Source organism: Wasmannia auropunctata, unplaced genomic scaffold, assembly GCF_000956235.1.
Source record: "Wasmannia auropunctata unplaced genomic scaffold, wasmannia.A_1.0 LD336106.1, whole genome shotgun sequence".
NCBI classification, from domain to species: domain Eukaryota; kingdom Metazoa; phylum Arthropoda; class Insecta; order Hymenoptera; family Formicidae; genus Wasmannia; species Wasmannia auropunctata.
This window is the reverse complement of record NW_012026784.1, coordinates 4518838-4540893: the sequence shown is the minus strand read 5'-3', so window position 1 is coordinate 4540893 and position 22056 is coordinate 4518838. Positions and strand designations below refer to the sequence as shown.

The following is a 22056-nucleotide window of genomic DNA, read 5'->3' as shown; positions in this document are numbered from 1 at the left end:
TGGCGCGCGCGCGCGCGAGAGAGAGAGAGAGAGAGAGAGAGAGAGAGAGAGAGAGACAGAGCGATCGTGTCGAATATGCCGTTACCCGATGGCGTCGTGCCAATTCGGTTTGCGCGCAACAATCATACGAATTTTCAATCCGCTCGGATCACATCGGCGATCCTTTAAACTGACGGGGCGACGGAAATACGAAATCGTCAATATTTGACCTGCATTAACAACATGCGGATGGCATATCACTTTTGCGTGATGCGCTTTGCGATCTCGCGCCGCGCGTGTCCGCGGCTCGATTCGCGCGGGTGCGACGTTCATCCAGTCGGAATACGGTTGTATTGCACGCCTACATTTAGCCAGTTTGGAAACAAGAGTGACTGTTTAATGGGAGATATTTGACTTGGAAATGTTTCACGGTCTCGTCTCGATTTCCCAAAATTTCTACGCCGCATTTGCGTTGAAACGCGTTTTTCGCGTCGAATGATGAAGCCTTTTGTTCCGCCATTCGCAGAGACGGACGCGAGGTAATTCGTTTCGCAGCGTTTACACTTCAATGACGGACCAGACACGCGAAAATGGATGCCCTTGTTTCAAGAGCGATATATACCTGACATTTATGATACTTCACGTTCAGTATTCGCATCGAGTGCTACAATATACGTGCAATGTCGCAGCATATTAATTATATTTGTTTAATGCTTCCGCTTTGATGTAACGTTGTTATTTGGACAGCTGTCACGTAAAAGGTATCCAAATGTCATTTCAATTTTAATAATTTTGTATCAGATACATTTCGAGAGAAGCCTTGCGTGTTATGATTCTGTCGAGCTTATATAAAACCTTCATGATATTATCATAATTATTTTGAATGTACAGTCGCGATATTTTGTTCATTAATTTAAGATACATTTATTCTGAAAATAACGCGTGCGGATACGATTTATCAGTATTTATATTTATTTACTATTATCTCGTTAACCGATTTTTAGTAGTGCAACAGAGAGCTAGTTTAAGATCATAGCCCTAACATTCACTTCCATTATGGTTGATACATAATTCCGCGGATGACGTCCCCGTAATACTTGATGGCTGTTCACACAGAATCAGTACTGTAAAATTAGTTGCACTGTTCTCTTGTCTCAAAGCAGAGGAACTATCCCTGTTTCATGTGCAGAAAGGTAGGTAAAGGGTCGCGCTTGTCGCGGAACTCAAACTCGAAACTGTCTTCAACTCGACACTTCCGATGAACTTTGACACCGGCATTTTGGAACGCTTCAATAATAACTGCTCTTGTGAATTATCTTCTCATTATTATCTTAAAGCAGACGGTAATTGAGTTAACCCGATTCGATCTTTTGTGTGCCTTTATATGAGATACTTGGCCGCTTCTTCTCTCTCCTGATTTCTTGGTCGAAAGTTTTCCAATTTGTGTTATATTTCAGCACCTTGCTTCTATTATTAGCTCTACTTTACCTTACTGAATGACGGAAAAAGATAATCAATTTTCAAGAAAATCTAAATAATTATTATAACTTTGTGAACGTTGACCGGATCTTATCAGTCTTATTTGGATTGCGTTACGGAACTTGCCTACCGCTTTTTACGTTAATCATTGAGATCGCGTAGTGAACGAGGTCGAAGTTTTTCAACCGGGAAAGAGAATCATGGATTCCGGCGAAGTCCCTGTTCTTATTTGGCGCCTCTCACGAACAGGACACGCTTTCGCACTCAAATTTTGTGCACGTCGCGAACGCGAGCTGCAGCGACCGACTGCTTTAAGGACGAACTCGTGTACGTGTCTTTAGAAAATGAAATTGCTTCCGATTTCGCTCTCGCTTCTCGTGATTTCGCGCCGCGGGAATGGATTAGCCGACTTGGGCCTGCCAGTGAGTTTCGCATGCAGCGAAATCGGCTTAAGTCACAGTGGTAACAGCCGACACCGCCTGGAAATTGCTTTAGACTTTGCAAAATAAATGGCAGGTGAAAACGATGTGACTTAAGAGTTGTCTGTTTTCACTTACAGTCTGTTATATACGGATATTCATCTATGAAATCTGCATTTATATGACATTGCGTTGTTTGCTTTATCAGTTATTCATTGGCCGGTAATTTCTAATCGACGAGAGGTATTTGCAATTCTGCTGATGTGTTATTTATAGGTAATAACAATATAAAAAGAGATTTTTATTTTTCAAATAATTGGCTGATTTTCTTCAGCGTTCATAATCGAAGCCTTTATTAATATTAAATGAGATAGAAAATTAAAAATCTGTTTTCGCCTCAGTGACATAAACAATAAAAAGCTTCTATACATTTTCAGAATTTAGTCTGAATGAAAAATATATATATATGTATTATGTAAATTCTATCAATATAGATTTCTTATTATATCATCGAGGCAAAAACACAGATTATATCACTTACGATTATCTACACAATGTAGATAATGTAATCCGTACTAGCAATAATGATCATAACATTTGTAATAAATTCTCACATCACACTTTTTTATAAATGTTCTCAGCTTTTCTTTAGTCTTTTGAATTTTGAATTTTTATTCTTTTGGATTCATATTCTTTTGATCTGGAGTTGAAATTATTAATTGAATTACAACGTGGTTTTACTGTAACCAAATAAACAACGAAATATTTTACTAAATCGAAACATCCTCTGGTAAAAAAAAAAAAGAAAAATAGTACGTGTATCGTAACAACGAACGGAATGCAGGCTGGAATAACTTCGTTATATGCTACGCCTTGTGTAGTTATGTATTGAAATACGACCGAAGAATCGCAGTTGATTCTGCCGCGTGACTCGTTACACGCGAGTGAACGAAAAAAGAAGAAAAAAAGAAGCGTTATCGCCGGTGCTCCGTTCGCGTGTGGTGTATGCACGTGCAATCGACGAATCAACTGGGCCACGAGATTTCAAAAACGAACGTCAATCAGACGGGTCACCAAACTGTCACCGGGCTAACACAGGTTTACGGTGCCGCCGGTGCCCGGTCGTCGCAGCGCTACTGATCGATTTCTTCGTGCATCAACAACGTGCGCATTTAGGCGAGTAACCCCTATGCACGCAGGCACGAAAAATACACTATCTAAAAAGAAAGAGAGAAAGAGAGAAGAAAGAGGGAGAGGGGCAGAAAATAATCGATTCGCTTTGATGCCCGCCTTTCCTTAGAACCTTCGTACAGAAATGGACTCGACAATATATCGCTGTACATCAGCCAAACGTTAGCGCCGTGGCAAATTGCAAAGTGACTTCCCCGATTCAACATAACGTGTGATAAAGCATTGTGGGCATAAAGGTCGATTACGTGATTTCGATGGAGATACATTGACGTCATTTTGAATACAAATTGGTCGTCGGTCGATCCGCTTACAGACGTAATTTGTATCTGCAAATAGGACGTATCAGAATCACCGATGTCCAGTCCACACGTAATGTTTTATAAAACGTTTGCATCTTTTCTAAATCGTTGAAATTTATTATATTTAATATTTATTTATGCGAGTAACTTTATGTACCTATGATAGAATCAAGTTGTGCTGGGGTATATTTTTATAGATCACAAAATGCGGTCATTCACAGCTTTATGGACGAAGAAAATATTTTCTCTTATACTTGAAATAAACTGTTTTCTTTTTTTTTAACACGGATAATTTATATATATTTATAATATTTTTTTGTTACACGTGGCTTGCGGTACGTGAGGTTGTTATCGCACTATCATCATCATAATCGTACTATATTTATCGAAAAATTATTTTTTTACACGCAACGCATACGTCAAGTATCGCGCGAGGTTTTTTGCAATACAATATTAACTATTTTTAATTTGAATTTCAAAAAACAAAAAAAGAAAAAATTAAAAGAAAGTCATCTTCTTTATGCGGCGTGATCTTGATATCACGTGAGCTCATTTCACTGATTGCGAACTCGCTGGCTCGAGAAAAGTTAATAGTCAGAGAATTTTTAATCAATTTTTGTCGGTAGTCATTTAAGCGCGTTATCTCAGGGGTGGTCTGGCACATTTAAGAAAAGAACCATATACGCATAACCATAGGCGCGTACAGACACACACACTCTCGTACGCTTGCTGACTCGACCCAAGCCGACGCATATGCACGGTCGTTGCTCGATGTTAGGAGCCGGGCCGGGGCGCTCAGTATTCATGGAATATCGTTGCTCGAACGTGGGGAGTTGGTAGGGTACAAATTAGTTTAGCCCCCTTCGTATTTGCGCTGCATCCCTGCCGCGCCAGCAGCAGCAGCAACAGCAACAGCAACGGTACCCGCAGCGACGTATAAAAATGTTCCCGCATGTTATCGAAAGTTTCCGCGTCGTTTTATGCGTCAGACACACCGGCAACACGAATATCCTACATTTTAACTCTCCGATTCAACCACATCCTTTTGCCTTTGCGTCGCGTAGCCCATCGTGTACGTAAGATGCTGCTTAAAAAATTTTTCACCACTGGAACGAAGAATGCGTTGCGAATACAATTCTATCGATAATGCATCTATCCTACAGTGTTAGAGTTTGACAGGATCTTCCACATTTTCGTTAATGCTTTCAATGGATCTTGAAACGTGACATATTTATTAAGAGCAGAGAGAGAGAGAGAGAGAGAGAGAGAGAGAGAGGAGATAAGAGAGAGAGAATGCAAATTCTATTTCCCGCGAACTGTTTGTGAATATAATTCATTCATTTTCATTTGGCATATAGTGCTTTACTGAAAATTTGACTCTGTCGGCAGTTAATAAATTACCGTAACATGTTGAGAGTGCTTTGTATGTATGTGCGCACGGAACGCATACGAAGAAATTAAATGCAATGCCCGCGAACGGAGGCGTATCATTTAATATGTATTCCATAATTATCATGGTGCAGAAGTAGGTTATTTGACTTGCATGTGTGTGTCGGACACATTCATTACACAATTGTAAATATGCCTAGCGCGTCGTTTGACATTCCGCATAAACAAGATTATTGTGGAATATTTTCCGCAAGAACGATTAACGGAACGCCATGCAAAAGCCAAAATTTACGAACTGACGCTGACAATATCTGCTCGATTAATATGCATTTAACGTGATTTTATAATTTTCGTTATAAATGTGATTGACGTTGCAGAATATTGTTTTTATTAGTCAATAATGTTATTGTTAATTTACGGAAAATTTAATTGTTTATTAAAATATTATACAAAAGAAATATGAAAAATCTGTTAGTTAAATTAAATACAATTAAATTTATGATTAAGGAAAATAAATTATCTTTAATTATATCTCGATGTTTCTCAACGTCGTGACAAATTGACACACTTATGAGAGTCAATAAGTTCAATAATTAATTATTATTTATCTTTTTCTTTTTCTTTTTCTGTTCCTTATATTCCTTTTCGGTATCATATACGTGTATTTTGTTTCTGTCGGATTTATTTTTATCTCTACGTGCAGAGCGCACCGGGTACCACCCACTTATGTTTATAGATTGCTCAATATTAGTTCGCTGCACGTACGGCACGTTTGTGCCGTTTCTGATATGAATCAACGTTTATTACGTCGATTTATATAACATGCGTCTCAATTAAAGCGTAATTTATTTTAATTGCGTATGGCGCTGAAATAATATTTGCCACGCACGAAAATTTCACGCGTTAATTTAAACGCTGGCCATAGGTCCGCGTGGAAAATAGAAAAAAAAACGAAAGGCAATTTCGAGTGGCATTTATCGTCACGCTAACAGCCACTTCCACTATCGGTATTTATTACCGTTATATTTATAAAGCCTGTTGATAACTCGGTCGGAGTGCGGTGCTCTTGCGAAAATTTTAGGATACAGGTGAGCTGACTGATAAAACATTTATGCGTAACACGTTGTGTTTATATGTAAATAGATCGCGTCGGCGCGTTACCTCAGCGTGTAACTTTTTGAGCGTGGACAGAAAAGGGTATTTACTAAAGAAAGATGTGCGCGTGATATGACGTTTTATGCAAATGACGATTCGCCGTAACACAATGTACGGTGGACACTCGTGACGTTTCGTCGCGTCAAATGCAGGAAGGCTTTATCATAAAAAGGCTGTCATCAAAAGAGCTTCCATGCGATTCATGCGACATGTTCGTTGAAACTGGTAGCGAATTTATACGAAAAACGGTAATATTTAAGGGCTTCAAGCCTGAAACTGTGGAAAGACTCTACAAAATAATTTCGTTCGGAGGTATTTGCAAATTTTAAGTTGTATATACATATTACATAGAGAATGAAAGATTACTCGTCTCCTGTACTATTTTCAGTTGCGCTTCTGCTGAACTCCTATAAGAATTGTTAAAGAATCGTTCTTTCTAGGTTTTTTTTAAATTATTCCTTTGCCTTGAATAGTGTTATTTTGGTGTTTAATGCGAATTTGGCGCGTCTATATTTTAATAATATATAATATCGCTTGAAGTATTTACTTAAAGTTCAGATTTTCTTTCACAAATATCTCTCTTCTTTTACCGTAAACATTTCGAATATACTAAGCATTCTTTTTTTCTTCAAGATATAAGAAAATAAAATGTAATGTTCTCCATCTAATCGTTGGTCCTTAGCGCTAATTGAATTTCACTCTGGTCGCGGTTTGGATGTGCAGAAATTTCCATGAGTTTCATTAATGAATTTGCCATCAATAACTTCTCGAGAAACTTATGCAAAGCAAAGCATTGATATAATATAAATATTGAATTGTATAACAAGATAATTTTAATTAAAAAATACAAGAAATATAGCGAAACTTTATGTCGAGTTTCATAACCCAACGTTGAAATTTTAAGGATTAAGGAAAGGTTTCTTAGATTTCTTTTTTAGGGTAACGTCTTTTTTTAGATTACTTCTCTAATCGATAAAAAGCAAACCGTTACCGTTCCCTCGTACAATTTTCTGAACATCATGACAAAAAGGCTATAATTTTGTTTGGCCGACAACTGCTGAGGATTCGAGGGGAAGCAATCATTATCCTACGAAAATGCGCAAGGGGGTGTCCATTGAAACGAGACAAGGCAGCTTCCATGATATTATCGCCGGAAAATAGGAGAAAGGAAGACACGAGGAGAAAGAGCGAGGAAGAGGGACGAAAGGGTGATAGCCTAAACGGCGGAGGTATCTGAACATTTACGGACCATTTCCTCACCCGCCTCCTCATAATGACATTATTGCCTTCTTGGGGCTGAATGGTGGCTGCCGGCGGCGAAGAGCCCTATCTTGAAGTCGCTAACCATGGTCATTATTGGTTTTCGCTTGGTGCACTAGGCATGTAAATTCACGGGAGTCAACATCGCAGTAAATGTCGCGATCTGTTTCACATCTATTCGCGCAGTAGTCATGACAAATACGACGATCGGTTCGACGGTATTCTTTATTGCGTCGACAAATTTGCGTCTGAATTCTTTTTCACGTGAAAACGTTAGAAAGATCTACATATATATCTTCTACAAATAAAATGTATTACTTAATTAACGGAGAGCTTCTTGAATCTGTTCTTAATTTTTTAAAATTATAGTAGACGTTATTAAACTATTAATTAATAATTTGAATAAATTATAATACATTAAAACGTGTAGTTTAGTTTTATTTATAAAACTTTTGTACAAATAATTTTTATGCAAAATGTTTTTTTACCTTTTCATATTTTTTATTCAAAATAGAGATATTTGTTTTTTACAGTATATTTTTGAAGTTTGTTAACAAAATACTTTGATATATATATATTTTAGATGTATTATATTTTCTCTTAGAATAAAAAAACACTATGATTAAATTGCAGTTTTCAGTGAATAATATTTCTGCTGAAAAATTGAGAAAATCGGTATTATAAGACTCCACTTTAAATATTCGATATTATATAACTTGCTCGAAAAGCGAATGTTTAAGCTCTGCTCGTTATGTTAAAATGCGACGATTAAAACGAGTCAGAATTGTTCTCTTCCGCATCGCTACCTTTTTACACTTTTGAGAGTACAAAAGAGATTTAAAGTTTTTATAGTTACTATGAGGCTTATCGATATTCATGATATAAGTAATATTTTTATGCTCCAAAAAAAAAAAACGTAGAAGGAAGAGCTACCTTGATGCAATGTATTAAGACTTATACTTTTAAACTGTTTTGCTATGCAATCACTTAAAAAAATTATTAAATCTACATAAAACATATTGCTATTATTATTATAATAAAGTTGAATATGGTCTGTTCTTTATTAAAAGTGAAGTCAAATTATTTTTTCCAGTTTGAGTTATATTGCTCCATTTATATATATTTTTGTATATTTTAGAATATTTACTAGGCTGAATATTGAAAGTATCCTGTTTTGCTTTTCGCTTTATTGATTCTTAGGAAAAAACATAATTTTTTTCGAAAGACCTTTTCATTTCGGTCGTCGAGGTGAAAGGTTAATATAGGTCGAAAGTCATTCTTAAAGCACATACTGAATTTTTTACAACATCATGAATGCATACGGAGCTGCTTTCTGCATACAAGTTTACATTTAACAATCCTTTGAATGACAATACTTTGAGACAAGAATTCTCTTAGCATATTTATATTTGTTATTCAATGCATTTTATATGATTCCTATAGTACGACCGTCAAGATCAAAAATCAAATTTAAGCCGTTGAAAATAGAAGATGTGGCTGGATGTATGTTTCATGCTTGCCTACACACACCTACACACACACACACACACACACACACACACACACACACACACACACACACACACACACACACACACACACACACACACACACACACAAATAACCGGCAGTTCGCGACTCTCTTTTACGGTCACGGATTAAAAATGAAATTATGCATGACCGGGTAGAGTTTTAACTGTGAAATATCGACGTGGCAGCGCTATCTCGGCCAGCCATACTCTCATGCACGGCGTGTATGTACGCATCGTTTGCCGAGGGGTGAAGTGATATCGATAACGAATGCAAGCGCATCGATTTATAAGTATCGTCGGTTCTCGAAAACACATTCTTGCACCACAGATATCGCGCGATCACGTAACACATTAATAGCGCATATTACACAGTGCATTGTACGATTGTAATATTTACAATGGCTGCGCCGTAATATTTTCCAGCTCGCCGGTTGTGAATTTTCTGCCGCATTGCATACAGATTCAGCGAAGTGGATTACCCCCAGAAAATGTACCAACTTTTACTTAGGCGTTAAACGGTCCTAATGCAAATCGCTAGGATACGGGAAATGTGTGTAAAAGCTCGACGGTACTACAGGCGGTCGTATTTTCCCTCTTTACGCGCAGTTTTATCTGGATGATATGAAAAAAGTTAGTGCTTGCGCATTTTTTTGCTTTCAGATACTCTCAGCTCAATGCTGATACTCCTATCTCGGTGAAGTTTGTAATAATTTTCATCTACGCATCTATTACCTTTTTTATCTTTTGCAAATGGTTTGCGAGAAAGATAATAATTGGAGTCATTCCCACGCTGAAGGTAAAAATTATCATTGCAACGTACGCAAGTAAACTGTTACACATATACAGCGTGCAATGGATTTTTTATTGTTAAAATGATATTATATATATAATAACGTTCTCGGAAATGAAGATCATGTCGATCGCTCGCGCATGATCGTGCGGCTGTGCTAAAATTGCTAGTCTATCTGGACAAGACTTAAGGCTGTCTCGATAAAAATCACATTAACGCTGTCGTGAGATTGTCATTAGATCGAGGACGATTTTGAAGCAGATTTTTCATGAGATATTTTCATACGACGGAAGGTCTGTAAATTTGGCAGATCGTAAAAAGTCAAGAACGAAATGATCCATGCGCGTGGACATTCAATTCCTCCGCGATGACGGACGCGAGTTCTCGCACCACGAGTTATAATTAAGAAACAAGAATTTCACTCTTCCATTGCTTTCTTTTTCGTGATAGGTATTAAACTTGATTTTACCCAGCAAAAGAATTGCGTCACGCGAGACTGTCAGTCCGCGGTATGAGGAGACGTCCGACAATGACGATCGCGATGTCCGGGCGAGGCGCAAATCCGCAACTTTTCCCATTAAATTGTATCTCGCGTGGAACCGATTGCGGGCGAGGTAGCTAATGGTGTGACGTCACGACACTCAGTAATATGGAACTTCCGAGAGCGAGTTTAATCGTCTAATGTCATGTGAGAGGGAACTGACACTGTATTACACGTTTGTGTGGTGATAAGACGCAAGACAAACAAAATATTCTATATAATCATATGCATAAAGTCCTAATGTACTGCGATTGCAGAATATTAACAGCACTATGTAAAATGTATTAAAAAATCTTATCAATCTTATATGCAACATTGCACCGAGATTATTAACAATTGTCGTACTTGCAATTTCCGCTGAAACGCGGAATGTTCACCAAAGAGACAAGCATAATCGATGCCGTTATTTTACCAAAAATGTTACGAATGACGGAACTGATCGTCGGAAGAATTAATTCGCGCGTTAAAATACAATGGTAATTTCTCTACTTGCATCTGCTATTCACATACCATTGATCGAAGCACCGAGGAGCATCGAACTCATGCACGAAGACGTTGCGAGATAGCCGCGCGGCAGGTTGTTATGCCGGCAAAAGATGTTGACCTAAAAACCGAGAGGGCTCATAACGGGTAAATACCAACTTTGTGTTAAAGAAACCGTCGAGGCTCTGCTGTGTAATAAACGCGCTAGCACTCGCGGAAGCATCCGCATACACTCGTGCGCGCGCGCGACTCGTAAAGCACAAACGTCTAGCCGTTCTTTCCCTCCCTCCGAGCCATTGTGCCACACCGTGCTTTTATACCGCGAGACTCTTTTCCCCACCTTCCCCTTTTTTATACATCCAGCGGTAATTGTCATGTGTGGTAGAAAAGCCACGCTCGGCCGCTTTTACGCGCATTGCCCTATCGTAATCTCGCTATCCCCCAGACTCGGAGTAGATTCGCGTGAAAAAAAATCCCGGCATGTACCGCCACCGCCACCGGCATCGAAAGAGAAGGGAAAAGAAAGAAAACGATGTATATGTATGTGTGTACGTCACGACACAAGGGAGCAAGCACGCTCTTGAATATGTTTTATGCAATGTTACAGAGAGAGACTCTCTTAAAATAAAAAATGAATATTGCAATTTATTTTTTTTAACTAATCACTTGATATAAAAGAGAATAATTTAGTGTAGTATACGCTGATATTGTTTGTTAAAATCTGAAATATTTTGTCAATAGATATCTATTGACAATCTATTTTATCAATAGATATGAAATCGAGACTCAAATGATTTTTAAACTACGTTTATTTCAAAAAAGAATTTTAATATATAAGTGAGTATTTTATTAAAGAACGCGTTTATAAACTAATTAACATCGAAAAATATTGAAATATGCTGTTTTATACGCAGATATACGCACACACCTTCCTAATTTAAGCGGATAGTGTTGCAGATCTTGCGCTTGTCGGTCTTGCGTTAGTGCAATATTCAATTGGCAGATCACACACATTTGCGGTGTCGGACGGTGCGCTTTGCTGAAATATTCATAAATAAAGCGATGGCTTGTGGTAAATCGGTTCAGCATGTATCTCAATATCCCTCGGAGTTTATCGCCGTTTCCACAATTGGCGAGGATTGTTACGGTTCATAGAGAAATGTATTAATTAATTAACCGGATGCATGCTAATTGATCCGCGAATGGCACACCGAGCTGTTTTAAAAATATATCTGCTATATATATGCAAGACACACATTTCCGCTTATTATAATTTTCCATAAATTGACTAAAATTTAATAACTAAATTCAAATGACAAATTTTCACAAGTGCGATTTTTATTTAAACTTTTACGATGTTATAAAAAACAGAGAGAGAGAGAGATTTTAAAAATACTTTGTTTATATTTATCTTTAAATTATTCTAAGCAAAAGCCAGCACATATCAAACTTTTTTTATTAATTTGTATTATTTTGCTCATTTCGTGTGTGAGAAGTTTAATTTTATATATGTTTTATTATTCATAAAACAAATTTTTTGATTTCATTCAAATCAACCTTGAAATCAAACATAAAACCATTTTCACGCATTTGTCCGCATGTTCACCGCGATTGCGGAAACTCAAAGTTGTATCCTGCGCTCTCTAAAGGGGAAATGAAAAGAGAAACAGGAAGGAGCCGTAAAGGGTGAAATAACACGAAGGGAAACCGCTAACTACGGTTTCGCGCGTATTGCCCCGACGCAAAGCGGTGGAATTTTATTTGTGCCGTCGAGCGCGCAACGCGCACGCGATAACATTAAGCGGGGCCAATTTCGAGCGTGCTCGCGATACATAAGACGCGATATATATAAAGCCGTTTCGATCGGTGAACGCACAATACGAACACTCGGGTTAATTGGCGACGTAGAAACAGCCGTATATAAACTCTCGTTGACGTACTTTAATCCACAATTCTGTACGCGGATATGCCGGATATTCGATTTCCTTCTGGTGAAGTAGTAAAATTCACAAAGGTTGTCCAGGTGTCCAGTTACGTCCGCGAGCGAAAAGGCTCATTTGGAAAATCAAATAAATTCGCGACCAGAGCCGGTTTTCGAAATAGCGAATGCATTTCGCACGTCGAGAGACACGTAATAGTGGCTAGTATAAACAACAGGTTTCGCCGAATGACGTTGACCCCTTGTACACAGGTTGGCCTTATGTGGAGATACAACACCCGTCGTAGGGTATTAATCTCATGGATCGTATAAAGCTACACGCGTCCTTCGCCGGATATGGTATACGTGGTCGCCGCGCGAGAAAGGCATGGCACGTGTAAAACGTGGAAACGACCGTCACGTGCGGGAAGGCGATGCTTTCTCGTTGTCGAGTGTTTTTTTTTGTTTTCTCTTTCGTAACTTTATCGAACTTTCGAGGAAAGATAGACTCTCCGTTACATGTAGACTTCGACGAGACAATTCAGGAGGAAGACTCTATTTTTTTTTTCTAGTAAGATTCATTTCGAGATGTTTGCATAAGACCCCGGCCACTTTTCAGGCTCGAGTACAGCACGGGGGAGGGTCCGACGGGATCTTAAATCCCAGCTCCAGCCTATCGTAGTGGGGATTAACGCGAGTACGTGACTTGGGCGCGATCGAGTCTCTCTCGGCGAAGGTGGAGGTCTCGCGTAGGTTACACGTACATACTACGGACTGCATATTTCCCGGTGGGCGATTGTTGCCGCGAGAGCTGTCGACCCGGTGCATTGGCAGGGGGGTTATATACACTGTGTTACCAGCCGCGAACGCCACTTTCTCAATGTCAAGCAACAAATCTCGAGAACTGCTCGCTGGCTAGGTGAGCTGGATGCAGGGGCAGCAGGGAGCCTGAGGGAGCCGCGCGGCGGCGGCGTTCGCTCGCAGCGCTACTAAACAGCTCGTAGCTATGCGCATGAATGTACCTACATACACGTGCACACGGGTATATGCAAATCCCATAGATCACACCGTACGGTTTCTCGTTCGCTCGATACATGGGACTGTAGAGGCTCGCTACACTACCGTGATAAACCGAATAGAGTAGAGCGAACGGTATTTCGAGAGGAGGCGAAGAGCGCGGAGGAAGAAGTGTAAAGCACCCTTATTTCGTGTTACAAGACCACCACCGTACCGGGGGGAAAATGTACGTATATAGCTGCAGCACGTAGCCGTCGAAGCCCATTATCATTGTACATACGTCGCCTCGTATTTCGGCGGGTCCGCCGTAAACGAGCGGAGTCCGACAAAAGTCGCGCGCGGTAAATAACCCGCCGTCGCACGAATGTTGTAAGAAAACGTTCCTTCCGCGATTGTACGTCGGAGGTAAAATAAGTTTGCGGGGATGGGCTAGATTGCGGCGGCCGTGAACGCGCGATAAGGCGCGCGGATTGAAAAATTGGCCCGACGGGAGGGCACGTAAATTCGGAGGCGCGCAACAACTTTCGCGCTCGCGCCCAAGAATAATATATTCGCGCGTATAGCGAGTTGATGTATCGTGAAATAGACGATGTAACGTCGCGAAAAACTATGATTCGGCGCCAACGGCGATATATTTTATTTTAAATTTTATTAGTATTATTGCAATAACAAAATATACTAATTGTAAGAATAATTGGATTATAATATTCTATGATATTATACGTGTATACACTTGGTTTTCGCAATATTCAGGTATAATTAGTTAGCTCAAAATATTTATCGAAACGTATATGTAGAACAAAGTAAGAGAGATTGTAGCATTCTTTTTCCAGTGTTTTATATCGCCCTTCATATAGAGCGAACGTAATTCCGATTATATTACCATCGTAATTACGTTTAAGCATATATTTTTAATCGGTAAAAATCCTACGTCCATAATATAACAGGTAACATGTACACATGCATGTCTGGTAGCACATGGTGTTAAGCTAAATAGTCACGTTCTTGATGTACGTAGCACGAGATAAAAGCGATGCGGGATATAAAACGGAGGCGGCAGAAGTTCTCTCTCTCTCTCTCTCTCTCTCTCTCTCTCTTTCCCATTCTAGTGGTTTATTTTGCACAACCGCGAAATACCAGACCACTACCGCCGGTATATTACACCGTATTCTGCGGGACGATGCAACGGGGCGGACGGCTGGAAAGTCTATAAATGCGTCGCGGACTCGCATGTATCGCGGTACTTGCTACTTAAGCCAAGGATTCGCTTTACATCCTGCAGGCAGGCGGCGCGTCGTACGTTCGCGATGTATAAAATATATATCCCTTAGCGACGGAGCGAAAGAGATTTTCCTGCCTTGAATTAAGCTCTTCCTGTTCGGCAGCGACGAGACTAGCGAACGCGACCATTTGTTTACCGAAGTTGTTAAAAAAAAAACGCCCCTCCCCCCTAGCTCCTAAAGATACCCTTCTTACGCTGCAGCACGTGAGGTAAAGTCACGTCGTTACATCAGAGAAGAGTTAATTAAAACATTTTATTATTCTCGCGGGAACGTGTTCTCGGCTCGACAATTGCTGCTGCATATTTTTAATGAAACACTTGACCTTTTTACAGATTGCTTTTCCACATCACGGAGAAAGCGGCGCTCGTGTATTTAATCGCTCTTAGTTTCTAAAGTTTACAATTAATGGGAGAAATAATATTATGCGGTTCGTCGGTGGGAAGAGCTTTAAAGTGTGCTTCCCGAAATAATATCGATATTCGTCCAACAGTCAAAATAATTTATTCATCGCATTCTCCAGAAATATAAATATTATTTAATTTACGATTTACTCATCAAAACATAAATCAACAACTGTTATTTGTTTATTCTCGCGATGCAAAGTAGGTATATGATATGGTGTACTAGTTCAGTATAATATAACCCATTATAAAAATCGAACGTTAATTTTAATCGAACCGACCGCGCAGAGAAAAGAGTATTTTTATGTGAGGTTTGTATCTTAAGTCACGAAGTTTCTCAAGCCAAGAATTCGCCTTGCTGTTAGCCTAGGTCGCGTTTGTAATACCAACTTACTAGTGTACGTGTTTGCGTATACGCGTGCACAATCGATTGCCTGTTTTATTTTGCGCGAATCGCTGGAGCTCCACCAAACTCTGCCGTATTATGCATTGACCTGTATTACGTTTTTGCGCGCCCGTGTGTACGCGCGCGTTCGTGTGACGGTTACTCGGTTCGTGAGCTGGCAAGAGACACGGGATATAACATGACACATACGGGACGCTACGGCAACGACGTGTGTGCGCGCGTTCACGCGCGCGCGCGCGGGAGGAGCAGGGAAAGAGGAATAGCCTGTATGTGCATCCGGATGGATTGCCGGGATTTTAAATCTGATAGGACGCTGATAGGCCAGCGGCAAAACGGACGAACTGCAATTTTTGTTGCGTCGTAAAAAGCGTACAGGATCCATAGTCGGCAGGGCTAGAGTGAAAAAAGGGCGGAAAATCATCGCTGTTTGTTCGCCAAAGACGAGATTCAGAAATTGTAATGAATAATAAATGATTTTTCCTGTTATCTAAATTATACGCGGTTTGATGTGTACGCGACACATCATCTGTAGATGTGCGTACTGTATGTCGTTAAAGTGCTGGAGGGTGAAATATGGAGCGTAATTAAAAATAAATAACAAGTTGTATTCCCCAGCAAAATAAGTCGTGAAAAAAATTGTTGTGTCAGATATACTGTGTCAGAATTGGTGGTGTGCCATAATAACGTAACTTTAAAAAAAAAACGAAACATAAAACAATGTGAGACAGTTTGAAAAACGCTGGACTTCATTATTCGGGGATCCATTAAAAATAGGAGGCGTGTAATTCAAGAAATAAAGTGGTCGTATCACTGTCCGTCGAGCATATAACTCTATAGCGAATTGCATATGACCCATTTTGCAAAATAATTGTATCAGGTATCTCACGCTGCATTAGTTCCGATTACAAACGCTCGTTACATAATTTATCGTTTTATACTAGCATATTAAATATCATTGTTTTTAATTTAACAGCAATTATTGTAATAATTACTGATCGGAACGGTTGTAACAGGTGGATAAATGTTGCCCACACGAGTGATTTATTACGGATTGCTAATTGTAAACTAAATGTGAACTGAGTATTTTGCATGCAGCACTCTTTTTGCTATATATGTGTGTCGCGCATTGCTTGACTACGCGATAATGAAAGTCCCGTGAAATCCGATAGAAATCGCTGAAATCCGATAATCTCGGAAAATTGATGGATGGCCATAATGACAGGGATTAGCGCGGATAGTTACTGTTTAATGACGATTTCGCGATGGTCGAATCTCGCATAACCACACCGACGGGTGAACCTCGATTCCAGCCAGTTAATTAGGACGCAACGCAGCAGTTTCCCCGAGAGGATCTCGACGCCCGCATCCGTGAAAATCACGGCCGAAGGTTGATATCTGAATGAGTGCCAGTTTGTTGGAATGCTTCGCGTTCTCGGATAACAAGTTTAACGCTTAAAAATTTTTCGCATAAAGAGGCTATCGCAAAAATAGGGGTACCGTGACTCTATTTTTATATATAATCGCTAAAACGGACATATTAAACAATTCCAATCGATTCAAAAATAATCGATAATGCTGACTACTATCTTTAAGATTGATTATTTTTAGATCAATTAATTAATTCATATCTTGAAATCTTCCACGTAAGAATTGTGTTTCTTGCTTTATTTAGTGCTTTGTTATATTTTTAATCTTCATTAAAATATCGTGAATTATTCAGTTGGTTTTAAGTGCTTTGATGCTATTTGTGTAAAAAAATTGAAAAAAAAAAGATTTTGCATAGAAAAGAAAATTCTCACTCAACATTATGACTGTGCCATATTAAATTGGGACGAAACGAGAATCTACAAAATGCATTCGCAAACTGTATCTAGCTATACAGAGGAAAAAGCATAACCGGTCTGTGTACTGAAAGTTCGCACGAAAATTCTATTGGCAGGGATACCTGCGGAATTATGTGGAAAGAAGACAATCACGAATGCAAATACGAGCGTGCTGAAATATAAAATTCTGGTGTTTGTTTGCTTTCGTGAATGTAATTCGTTTTTCTGACTGTAACAACTGTGTAGCACTTTATAGAATTACACAGAGCTGTGTTCGCAGATCACACAATTGATTGTACGACAACGTAAAACTTATTTTACAAATTAGAAATACATGTGTAATTCTCTAAAATTCCCTTTATATAATTAATAATATGTAATACGCTATCGATGATACTTTAACCGTTACGATCAAATAACCAAAATGTCGCCATTTTAATCATATAATAAATAATTATCACGTTAATATGCATAGGATATAATCCTCATACCATATTACGATTGCGATTAAACGTATAGATATATAAACCCTTTTTACACATTTAGCAGCATTTTTAATACTACATTAGCACTTAACCCAGCACAGTTCAGCGGATTGATTCACTTTACAAGAGCTGTATTTCCATTTGCGCTATCGAGCTGTTTCCGCTTGCTTTTGTAAACCAATTCGATACGCTGAAAGTACGCTTATGTAGTATTATCTGTCTATTCTATCGCGCAAATAATTTTGTAAATATTGATCACTCGGCGCAACGTGCGCGGCGCAATGACGCCTATCATTTGCGTTTGAGAGAAAATGAAACCGCGCCGCACGTATATACTCGCGAATACTCGCGAGTACTTGCGGGCACTCGAAAGCGCAAGCACGCACAGTCAAAGATATATTATACACACGCGCACACACAAGAGATATGCCGTTTTCATCGACGCTACTGCGTCACAACGAGGTCGCGTCGTATTCATTAAACGTACCATAATTTTCTCGAGTATCATACATTACGCATACTGCAGAAACAACTGCCATCCGCACGAACTTGTCTCTCTTTTTTTTTACCAGGTTCACTCACAAGCTAGGAAAAACAGATTTCGTTTTTTAAACTGAAATACACGGCCGCGGTATTATTGGGAGATTTATTTTCTTTATTTGCAGAGAAGCACATTATTAAAAATGCAACATTCTCCAGCGGCGACCGAATAAGCTTGGAATAAATTTATATGTTCACGTTGCTTTTGGCTTTTTCTAATTAAAATAAAAATTCCTCCCAAAAAAATAATGGTAAAACTATCGAAGAGTTATTTACCCTTTCAATAATAATCGAGTTTAAACGATTCGCGAAACATTGTTCTTTAAAATATTTTTATTATTAAAGAGTTTATATTGGATTATTCCCAGGGTTACGGAAACTGTCTAGTATTCGGAGATACTCGAAATCCAATTTGACGAGATAAATATATATGGTAGTATAGCCTCAAATACACCGAAATACGAGAACGTCGCGGGATCAAGAAATCTCGAGTTCCATGCTATGTTTCTGCTCTTTTTGCGAAGGCGCTCGAACGATCCACCGACTTTATGTTTCACATGGCATCACGAGAAAATGTCGAAACCGAATACTCACATTTTAGGAACATTCCCATTTGGCTCGTGAATCTTTTATTTCTACTTGAAGGCTTCGACGGAACATATTTATACCTTTAGAAAGCGAGCAAAATGACAAAAAAACATTTTTATCAGTGAATCTAGATTTACGATCCGATCCAACATAATCGTTAAAAGAAATTGCCGCAATTCTATTATTGCGTGTAAGATTTGAAACGTAAAACCAAAAAAAGTCTCAAAGTATATCTGATTGTTCTCGCATTAGATCTAAATATCTATAAGTTAGATCTAACGCAGAGTGTGTGTGTGTGTGTGTGTGTGTGTGCGCGCGCGCGCGCGCGCGCGCGTGAACACACACACACGTACACACAAAATAAAGGCAAATACTGTTTTATATGTAGGTATAGATTTGAAAAATCAACGTATATTTTCAATTTTTATTTTCTGCTCTATATAAAATTACTATATTGTAAAACGTAGCTTGATTACCAACGTATAAATAAATATATGTGTACTCGTGCAGAAAAATAAATTATTATCGCGCGAAAGACTCCTAACGCGTTGTCCTTTCGCGTCATGTATGCAGATGCAGGGATTTGCAAAAAATCTGACAGTACACTTCTTCTATTCCTAGTTTCGCATTTCTCCAACGGCGCATAATTCTTTACCGCAGTCCTTAATGCTCGCGTCGGTTGATTAAGTTACTTCTCTCGTTTCTCCTTACCGAGTTACTTACCTGGACTGGGCGGAACACACCGTTATTTTTCACTTTGTTTACTTTGGTTACCGGAAATCTATATTTCATTGTGCGTTACATAAAACGTCGTCGTGCTTCGCATGGTTCACGATATGACTGAATCAACTCACGTATTACAGTAACATGTAAAACATTTCATTATCGTGTACATGTCGTTGTAGCGATTTTTTAGCAATGAGATTACAGTGATTTACGTAACATCGGTAAAAGCAATTAAATGTTATCGAAAAGTAGAATAAATCCGAATGAAGTGCGCATTTATTTATAATAATATCTTTATCTCTCCTCAAAATTACATTTAATTAAATTACGTTTACATTAAGTTTAATAAATACATAAATATTAATTTAATTAAAATCCCAGCTTATTTAATTATTAATGTACTGATTATTTCACAGTTTAAGCTATCGGGATTGTTACATGAGAAGTCTAAATATATACTCTGATAATATTTCGCTCTTGCAATAATAATAATTAATATTTTCGTATGTGTTACCATATTCTTATTTCACTTACAAAATAACATATTAACCAGGTCAATAATCTTTTTAAAGCGATTTTGTACATACACACACACACACACACACACACACACACGCGCGCGCGCGCGCGCGTTCATGCATGTGTTTGTTACAAAATCCTTAAATTTATTAAATTTTTAAGAAACATTCACCTTTCATGTTTATAACATTTTATTTATTCAAAATAAGAAGAGTGCAAAATTAAGTATTTATTAATTTTGTTAAGATTTTTACGTGTATGCCAACGCGAAAGTGATTTGTTATTTTACGCAATCCTGATGTTTATAAGTGTGAAATCTTATAGGTTTAAGGAATAAAGCTTAGTGAGAGAAACGTAAGCAAGTGTCGACATATTAGGGAAGTGGCTATTGACGATTTAACGGATTACTGACGCTGAAACAAGAGACCAAATGTGCCTTTGAGTAAGCCGATTGCGCAGTCCACAACTGTAAGTGCAGTCTGACTTCTCGAGTTTCATGTCGCCACTCCGGGAAGATCGACAGCGTAATGTACACACGTTAAAGCGGAAATGTGCCTAACCAGTCACGGCCAATTAGTCATCGTATACATGATTCATTAACTCGGAATTAAATTGCATTAAAAGTGGCAGTTTCGACATTTTTTGTCAATAAAGTGCATTTTTCACGCGAAGACGTCATACTATAACGATACATTAATTAATAAACTCAATAAGGTTTACAAAATCAATAATTTCTTTCTGCAACGTAATGCAATAAAACGAAGAAATATTCTCAAATTGTACGATATGCACCGAGATATTTGAATTCGTAAAGTGCAGCATGCTTTAAATACGAATTTGCTAATGGTTACGAGCGCATATTGACGATATCGAGAAATTATCTTAAAGAAATGTAATATCGCGATGAATTTGAACGCAAAGCAATTCAGTTGCTTTTGCGGTCCATCCTTGGGACACTTCTCTGTAAGGTATCCTTGATTTTCTTAATCGAAAATCGCCGCAATTTGGTTGCATTCGGATATCGTAGCGCATATCTGGCTCATGGGCAATTAGACGGAAGCGCATTCCCAGCCATTAGCTCGAAATGAATTCGCATTTAGGAGGCCCGGAGGGCTGATGGGCAAACCGATCGGCAAATTCGATTTTCTCCGCGTATAGCCTCCGTCTGTGGATTATTAAACTTATCGATTGGAACGCGGAGCGATCGAAGGGCGGGAAAGGGGCGAAAAGGGTCAGTGTGGCCACGGCCCAGGATATCACGGGAGGCTTTAACCGCCCTTCGTGTCAAGCAATCGGCCGCCTCGGCCTCGATTTATTGTCCAGTTGGTCGATCGTCCCGATATCGTTTCTGCCCTATTTTCTATCTATGTCTCGTCATATGGAGGTTATTTCGTGCGAATGGTATAAGCTAATTGCTGTTTTTTTTTCCTTGAAATACCGACGACGACGTTTTAAACGCGCTTTCTCTCTCTCTCTCTCTCTCTCTCTCTCTCTCTCTCTCTGTCTTTGTCTCTTCCTTGCCTCTCGGTCAGCCTCGTACGATGAACGCAATTGAATTGGAATTTGTCGTTCGGGTACACACTGCGTCTCATTAGGCGACCGCATTATACTCCCTCGGGTATCGACGGTATCGTGGTACTCACCCCGACCAGACCCGACGACGACGAGCGGTGTATGCAGTAAACGGTGCCTAGCGATGTTGACGGTTTTGTAATTGCGCCGTTATCGATGCTCGATTTGCTCCGTCAGCGAATTCGCCACGGATACGTGAGTTTAGAATTTTTTTCACGATGCTATTACTCTCGAGCTTCTCGTACAGCACAACGTCATGTC

At 39.0% G+C, this 22056-nt stretch overlaps 1 protein-coding gene across 7 annotated transcripts in view; it reads left to right on the top strand.

Moving 5' to 3' along the window:
* The window catches only part of LOC105452956 (cysteine-rich motor neuron 1 protein), a 251167-nt gene that overhangs the window by 12656 nt on the left and 216455 nt on the right, over nucleotides 1-22056 (top strand). The gene's annotated exons all lie outside the window — the stretch shown is intronic.